Source organism: Petaurus breviceps, unplaced genomic scaffold (genome assembly GCF_028583685.1).
Source record: "Petaurus breviceps papuanus isolate PSGF00001 unplaced genomic scaffold, PetGlider_PUasm1.0 551, whole genome shotgun sequence".
Taxonomy (NCBI): Eukaryota; Metazoa; Chordata; class Mammalia; order Diprotodontia; family Petauridae; genus Petaurus; species Petaurus breviceps.
In genome coordinates, this window is record NW_027186372.1 from 40,426,676 (window position 1) to 40,435,809 (window position 9,134).

Below are 9,134 nucleotides of genomic sequence, written 5' to 3' on the forward strand. Positions count from 1 at the left end.
ACACATTTCTCCAGGGCAGAAAACAGTGCTTGTGGTTGCTCACAGATCAGAGCACAGGTCAGAAGAGTAGTAAATAAACCTCCTCTTTGATCATGCCTTTTTAGAAGAGATGAAAGCTCACAGACCCCTGAAGCCAGCTCTGAAAACAGCTGCACAAAAGCCTGAAATTTAGAAAAATGCTACTTTCACCTCAGAAGCAGTGACCCCCTTTACCATAGAGGTATAATTCAACAAATATGTTGGAAAAATGAGCAAACAAGAGAAAAAAGATTCAATCTATAGAAAGACATTATGGTGACAAGAAAGACCAAACACACACTGCAAAGAGGGCAACAAAGTAAAAAATCCTACATCCAGTCTCCAAGAAAAAAAAATGAATTGGTCTCAGGCTGTGGAAAGTAAAAAAAAAAAGATTAAAAAAATAAAAGTAGGAGAGAAAAAAATGGGAAGAGGAATGAGAGTGATGTAAGAAAATCATGAAGAAAAAGACATGACTTTCAGTGTAGCACCTGTGAAAACTCCACCTGCTCTCAGTAAATGCCAGACATCAATGATAGTACCCCCGCTCAGCATCAGGTAAGCTTGCCAGACCTATACACCCTCCTGCTGTCATCACCTGAGCCCCCAGCACAAAAAATCAGTGACCAAGCCCACAGTCCCCAGGAAAAGAAGTTTGAAATGGTGGCCCCTGTGCTCCAGCAGGAAAACTCATCTTCAAAAGCCAGGAAATAGGGAAATATGAGCAAAAAGCAGAAATGAATATTTACCATAGACCAATTTCCTTAATGAACATAGATGCAAACATTTTAAATAAAATTTTAACAAAAAGATTACAGAAACTTCTTATGAGAATAATTCACTTTGATCAGATAAGATTTATTCCAGGTATTCAAGGCTGGTTCAATATCAGGAAAGCTATCAGTGTAATTGATCATATCAACAATAACACTAGTAGAAACCATATGATTATCTCAATAGATGCAAAAAAAGCTTTTGACAAAATACAACATCAATTCCTGTTAAAAACACCAGAAAGCATAAGAATAAAGGGAACCTTCCTTAAAATGATAGGTAGAATCTACCTAAAACCATGTGCAGGTATTATATGTAATGGGGATAAGCTAGAAGCATTTCCAATAAAATAGGGGGTAAAATAAGGATTCAACTATGACCCCTGTTATTCAATTTGGTACAAGAAATGTTAGCCATAGCAATTAGAAGGAAAAGAATTTGAAGGAATTAGAATAGGCAAAGAAAAACCTAACCTATCACTCTTTGGAGATGATATAATGATATACTTAGAGAATCCTAGGGAATCAAGTAAAAAACAACTTGAAATAATAATTAACTTTAGCAAAGTTGCAGGATATAATATAACCTCACATAAATCCTCAGAATTCCCATGTATTTCTAACAAAGCCTAACAGCAAAAAAATAGAAAGGAATTCTATTTAAAGTTACTATAGACATTATAAAATATTTGGGAGTCTACCTGCCAAAACAAACCTAGGAACTTTCTGAGCACAATTACAAGACACTTTTCACACAAATAAAGTAAGATTTAAATAATTGGAAAAACATAATTTGCTCATGGTGGGACTGAGCTAATATAATAACAATGTCAGTTTTACCCAAATTCATTTACCTATTTAGTATAATACCAATAAAAGTATCCCAAAATTATTTGATAGAGTTAGGAAAAATAGTAACAAATTTCATGTGGAAGAAAAAAAAATCCAGAATATAAAGGGAATTAATGAAAATAAATGATAGAGAAGGTGATCTAGCCATACCAGATTTGAAATTATGTTATAAAGCAGCAATCATCAAAACTACTTGGTACTGGCTGAGAAATAGTGGGTGTATCAGTGGAACAGATTAAACATAAAACAAAGCAATCAATGATTATAGTAACCTACTGTTTGATAAACCCAAAGACTCCAGCTTCTGGGATAATAACTCACAATTTGCAAAAACTGCTGGGAAAACTGGAAAATAGTATGGCAGAAACTGGGCATAGACCAATATCTTACACCGTATACCAAAATAAAGTCCAACTAGGTTCACTGTTTAGATATAAAGACTGACACTTTAAGCAATCTGGGAGAACAAAGAATAGTTGACCTGTCAGATTTATGGAGAAGGGAAGAATTTATGACCAAACAAGAGACAGAGAGCATTACAAAATGCAAAATGGATAATTTTGATTACATTAAAATGAAACATTTTTGTACAAAACCAATGTAACCGAGATTAGGAGGGAAGCAGAAAACTGGGAAAAAATGTTTACAGCCAATATCTCTGATAAAGGCCTCATTTTTGAAATACACAGAGAAATGGGTCAAATTTATAAGAATGTAAGCCATTCCCCAATCGATAAATGGTCAAAGTATATGAACAGACAATATTCAGAGGAAGAAATTAACGGTATCTATAATAATATGGAAAAAATGGTCCAAATCAATATTGATTAGAGAAATGCAAATGAAAATAACTTTTAGGTACCACATCTCACCCATCCAATTGGCTAACATGAAAAAACAGAAAAATGATAAATGTTGGAGAAAACATGTGAAAATTGAAACACTCTTGAATTGTTGATAGATCTGTGAACTGATCCAACCATTCTGGAAAGCAATTTGGAACTATGGACAAAGAGCTATAAAAATTTGCATACCCTTTGGCCCAGCCATAGAACTTCTAGGGCTGTATCCCAAAGAGATCATACAAGTAAGGGGAGACCTATATGTTAAAAAATATTTATAACAACTCTTTTTGAGGTGGCAAAGAATAGGAAATCAAGGGCTTGCCCTTCAACAGGGGAATGGCTAAACAATTTGTGGTATATGAATGTAATGGAATGTGCTATAAGAAATGAGGAACAGATGTACTTCATAATAACCTGGAGAGACTTATGTAAGCTGATATAGAGTGAGGGGAGTAGAAACAGGAGAACATTGTACACTATTATGGACACATTGTATCTGTGATGACTATCTTTGAAAGACCTGGCTCTTCTCAGCAACGCAAGGTTATAAGGCAACTCCAAAGGACTCATGATGGAAAAGATTATCCACATCCAAAGAAAGAATTACAGAGTGTGGATGCTGACTGAAGCAAACTACTTGCTCTCTCTCTTCTTGGTTTTGTTTTGCTTGTTTCTTGTTTCTCTTTCAGTCTATTGGTTATAGTTCTTCTTTAAAACTTGACTAATGTTTAATGTGAAGGTATATTTGGAACCTATATCAGATTGCATGCTGCCATGGGGGAGAAAATGGTAGGAAAGGAAGGGGGAGAAAATTTAGAACTCAAAAACCTGTAGAACTGAATGTTGAAAAATAAAAGCAAATAAATTTTTTAAAAACTATTTTTACATGCAATTCAGAAAAAAAATATTAAATATGTGGAGTAGATAAAATGTGAGTTCGAGCTCAAATCATGAAAAAATGCAAATAATGTAAATTATACCTGAGTTTGTCATTTGTATATAAATATATATAATATATTATCATATATTATATAGATTATTTTATATTATTCATGTATCAACTTTGCAGTCAGTTGCCAAACTTTTACTAACACAGCCTCTGTTCTTTGTTTTTGTTTTTTGCTTTTGTTCTTTGCATGAGTCGATAGAAGAAAGTATCTGATGCCAATGATAGAGCATCTGAGACATACATGTGGGACTCTAATTATATTTCCAAATGAAGACAAAATCATCTGATTCACATATGATTTATATAATTGGGGATGGGGTTACATCAGGGACTGCCACAGATATTTTCCAGGTTGAATGTAATAATTGTGGCTTAATAACTCAAGGCAGCACAGCAACCCCAAAAGGAGAGTGTCAGTGAAAGGAAGACAAAATATAACTTTTTCTTATTGCTTGATTTCTTTGAGAATTACTTTAGACTTATGTCACAGATTATAATAAGTAATTCTGTCTGGTACACCCACTGAAAATTACTTTTTCTGTTGAAATGAAATCCCTTGATCTTAATACAGGAGTTCTGAAAAATGAAAACAAAACAAAGCATCCACTATAACAAAATAATACGGTAGTTTTGAAAATAAAAATAAAACAAAGCAAACATGGCAACAAAATAAGATGTCCCTTGAAACAATTCAAAACTTGTAAATGTGGCTGAAAATTAGATTATTGCTAGTCATTTTCAGTCACGTCCAACTCTTTGTGACCCTATTTGGTATTTTCCTGGCAAAGATACCAGAGTGGTTTACCATTCCTTCTCCAGCTCATTTTACAGACGAAGAAACTAAGGCAAACAAGGTTAAGTGACTTCCCCAGAGACCCATAGCCAATAAGTGTCTGAGACCAGATCTGTACTAAGGAAGATGAATTTTCTAACTCCAGGCACAGTGCTCTATCTATTACACCATCTAATTGCCCTGAGAATGAGATTACACTATTTTCTTTTTTTGCACCTAGAGAAATTACTAACATTTTGGGTATCGACAGCCATTGAGATATTATTTTGCCTTTTCTTTTGCTTTCAAGCAGGTTATCTTCCCAACCTGTCTTGAAGGGGTATGTGTGTGTGTGTGTGTGATAGCTGAAATGGACCACAGATGAGGCCCTCTCTTTGCTTACTGCTTCCCTCTTTTTCTCCTTTCTTTCTCTGTCTCTTTGTGTATCTCTGTCTGTCTGTCTCTCTTTCCCCCCTTTTTTTGCCCTCCCTGGTGTGTGTGTGTGTGTGTGTGTGTGTGTGTGTGTGAAGATGATCAGTTGATCAGTAGAATAAAGTAGTTAGGTGAGACCCTGAAACAAATACCCATATATTAGTTATGTAGCCATTGTCAAGTCACTTCTTCTCATTTGTCTCAATCTCTCAGTGAAATCCTTTGGTGACAGCTCTAAGAAAATGTTACAAGCAAGTTCTAGAACTGCATTGTCAGGAATAGTTTCCCCAAGACAATGAAATGATATATCTACATCTCACCCCCTCTCACCACTAACTTGTATCATCAATATCCATCAAGACATTAAATTAAACCTTATTATCTATTCATATTCCCTAACATTAACTTACCAGAAGCAAGTTGATGGGGCCAGTAGAAAAAAAAATTGAAGGAGCAGAAATGACTGTAGAGAAAAGGGCTCCAGTTAGAGGAACTTCAGTCAATGCTGAGAGATAACAGAGGGACTGCCTGGATCATACTGCTTCTTAGAAATAAGTCATTTAAGGGACAAAGGTTATAAATGTGTTGTAAATGTGTGTGTGCACATGTGCATGTATATATTAAGGAGAAGCTGTGAACTTTAGACATGTCATAGAACTATATTCCTAGCCAATTTCATTTTCCACCAGAGCAGATAAAATGCAGCCATAAATGTCTATACTATCTTGAACAAATAGTTTCCCTCTGCTTTAGTTTAAAAAAAAAAACTGTTCCCAGACCTGAATGCAGAGTGTGGTGACTTTTATCAGTTTTTAGGTAAATACTAGACAGGCATTGGGTGTTTGAACTGACACTGGTGATTTCCTCAGAATAACTAAGGTATCTGAGAATTGGTAGTGAGATGTTAAATAGGGGGTTACTCCTAAAGGGATGGATTCTGATAGGAGATGGAGAGAAGACCCAAAAGGATGAGTCAGGAGAATGTGATGGAACTAGAACGAAGATTCCCCTGAAATTAAGGTTTTCTAGACTCTACTTCATCTTTAAACATTTGAACTTTTAAAAATAACATCCCAAGTTAATTTCTAGAGCAACAGAAGCAATAGAGGGTCAAATGGAGACTTTTTCCAGTCGACAAAAATGTAGGAGGTCAGAAGGAGAGGTCTCTGACCCTAGGATGGATGTTGCTCCAGAGTTTATGTGTTGACAATATCACTTGTGAGCCTTGAAGGCAGTAAGATTCAAGATATCTCAGCCTAGAAACAGCAAAGGAATCAGACAACTGGTCATAACAGGATTAAAGGGGATAACTGTGCTAGCACCAGGTGCATGAACAGGTGTTGTTTGGCAGTTCCATTATGCAAAACCACTGATGTATGATAATTCCAGGTTGCAGAGAAGTGCTGTTTGTACTAAGGGATTGAGGGCTCTGAGCAGCAGTATTGCTTGTGACTGCAAGGGATCAGGGACTTTTTCTGGGTGGTCAGAGCACAGACCAGGAGAGCAGTGATCTCTCCCCAGATCACATAATCTTGAAAGCACCTGTCATGGCAAGCAAAATTGTACTTAGCTCCTTGTTTCAGCTCTTCAAGTGCCTTTGAGCCCCACCTGTGACCATATCAAGTCTTTGTTAGAAACAGAACCTGTGAAACCCACAGTGGGAGGAACTTGCCAAAAACTGGAACAGGAAGGATGTAAGAGGAGGGTGGAACAGGAAGGAACTGATGATATAAAAGCTCAAGCACAGATGATTCTGAGCAGCACTGAGAGAGAGAGCACATGTGGTATTGGCACTCTATCTGTTCTGTCTGTGTTGATTTGTGTTTGTGTTACTTTGTCAGACAGAAGCATTCTGTCTATCGATTATGTTACTCTGTCAGAAGCGTTCTATCTATTGAATTGTGTTACTTTGTCAGACCTGTCTGCTGACAGAGGATATTACTGCTGTCACATAAGTCCTGAAGGAGGACTTTCTTGTTATCTGTTTAGAGAAGTCATGAGGCAGGGTTTTACTGAGATTTTCAGAGGTCCCAGGACTTTTGCTGGCAATTTGTGTTAATTTCTCAGATAAATGCTCTGTCTGTTGGTCTATGCTGATTTCACAGGCAGAAAGTGTATTGATGATAGTGCCTGCAGTGTGTGTCAGTATTGTTGCAACTCTGCTAAGTTTTATGTGTGGAGCTCCTGGGAGCTGGGAACTGCCTACCTGTGAATCCAGGTGACAGTTGGGTAAATTCAGGAAAGAGCTGAGGTCATGAAAGAGGAGCCATGGAGTTTGAGAGTCAGCCTCAAGTCAAGATGAAAGGACCTCTACTTGGGTACTTAGTGTAGACTGACAAGATTAAGACTATGTGATCTAGGGGTAGAAAACCCTTGTACTTTGTACTCCTTAAGGATGGTTGTTTCTTAAAGATGATTGAGTTAAGGATGATTGTAAGTCAGTCTCCAATCAAGATGGAGGAAGATTTTAGATGGGTATTTTATATTGATTGATTCAGATTGTGATTTACTGAATGATATCTTTTATTTAAGAATATATGTCCACTTTAGTAATAAGCTGTTATGTTATTGTTATGAATGTTGTACTTTGGTTTCTGTGCAGAGGTAAAAATAGGAATAGAAATGAAAGTGAAATAAAGAAATCATGAACAGACAATTAACAGCTTGTTAAAAAGAGGCACAAAAAGTACTAGAGAAAGCAACTTAAAAACAGAATTGGCCACTTGGAAAAAAGGCATAAAACTACTCTAAGGAACTAAGCCTTAAAAAGCAGAATTTGCCAAATGGGAAAAAAGAGGTACTAAAGCTCACAGAAGAAAATAATTCCTGGAGGCGGAGCCAAGATGGCAGAATGAAAGCAGGTGATTGCTTGAACTCTTCCCCCAAATCCCTCCAAATACCTATACAAAATGACTCTAAACAAATACTAGAGCTACAAAATCCTGACAGAGTGAAACATATTTACAATGAAAGTCATCCCAGAAGGTCAGCAAAAAGGGTCTATTGCACCAGACCAAGAATGGAGGACAGCACAGACCAGGCCAGATCAAATTCAGGGAACTGAATCACTGGCAGTTGTGGTGGTTGACAGACTTCTCAACCCACAAACACCAAAAATGAAGTAGAAGGTCAGTGGTGAAACTGTGTTGGACCTGGGTGAGAGAGGAGTGTTGTCTGGCCCCAGCCCCTGGGTGGTGACTTCCAGAGCTCCAGGCTCACATATGGTGCATAGATCAGGCAGCTGATCAGAGGGTGATTTCAGGGGTCTCTTTGCTGACATTGAGGCAGGATTATCTTGCTTTGCCCTGCTTGGATATGGGTAGCAGTCTTGAGTGGCTGTCCTGGATTGAAGGGAGAACTGATCTGGTAGAGCTTGTGGCAACTGTGGAGAGGGAGTCCTCCTGATAGTTCCATGCTTGTGGTGACTAACAGACAAGAGCACAGCCCAGAAGAGGAGTAAACATCTCTCCTTTGATCTTACTACCCTAGAAGAAGTGAAAATTAACAGATGCCTAAAAGTAGCTCTGACAACAGCTGCGCAACACCCCTGAAACTTAAGACAGAGCACTCTCAACTCTGGAAGCAGAGTCCTATGTTAACAAAGACCTCAATTAATTGGCTGGGATCATGAGCAGACAAAGGAAAAAATCAGACTATAGAATCTCAATTTAGTGACAAAGATGAAGATATAGAATAAAAAGAAGACAACAATGTCAAAACTCCTACATCCAAAGCCTCCAAGAAAAATATGAACTGATTACAGGCCATGGAGGAGCTCAAGAAGGATTTTGAAAATCAAGTAAGAGAAGTGAAGGAAAAATTGGGAAGAGAAATGAGAATGATGCAAGAAAATCATGAAAAAAGAGTCAACAACTTGACTGAAGAAAATAACACCTTAAAAATAGACTAACCCAAATGGCAAAAGAGGTCCAAAAAGTCAATGAGGAGAAGAATGCCTTAAAAAGCAGAAATGGACAAATGGAAAAAGGAGGTCCAGAAGCTCACTGAAGAAAATAATTCCTTCAAAAGTAGAATGGAGCAAATGGAAGCTATTGATTTTATGAGAAATCAAGAAATTATAAAACAAAACCAAAGAATGAAAAAAAATAGAAGACTGTGAAATATCTCATTCAAAAAGCACTGACCTGGAAAACTGATCCAAGAGAGATAATTTAAAAACTATTGTTCTCCCTGAAAACCATGATAAAAAAGAGCCTAGGAATCATCTTTCAAGAAATTATAGGAGTAGAGCCAAGATGGCAGAGTAAAAGCAGGAAATTACTTAATCTTATCCCCAATTACCTCAAATACCTGTAAAAAATTACTCTAAATAAATTTTAAAGCTACAGAACCCTCAAAAAATATCAATGAAATGAGTCTCCAGTTAAGAACAGACTGGCAAACTGACATAGTCTATTGCACCAGGTTGAGAGTGGGGCACTATCCCACTTGGGCCATGCTGGCAGAGACCAGCAGCACAGACTTACCAGAGT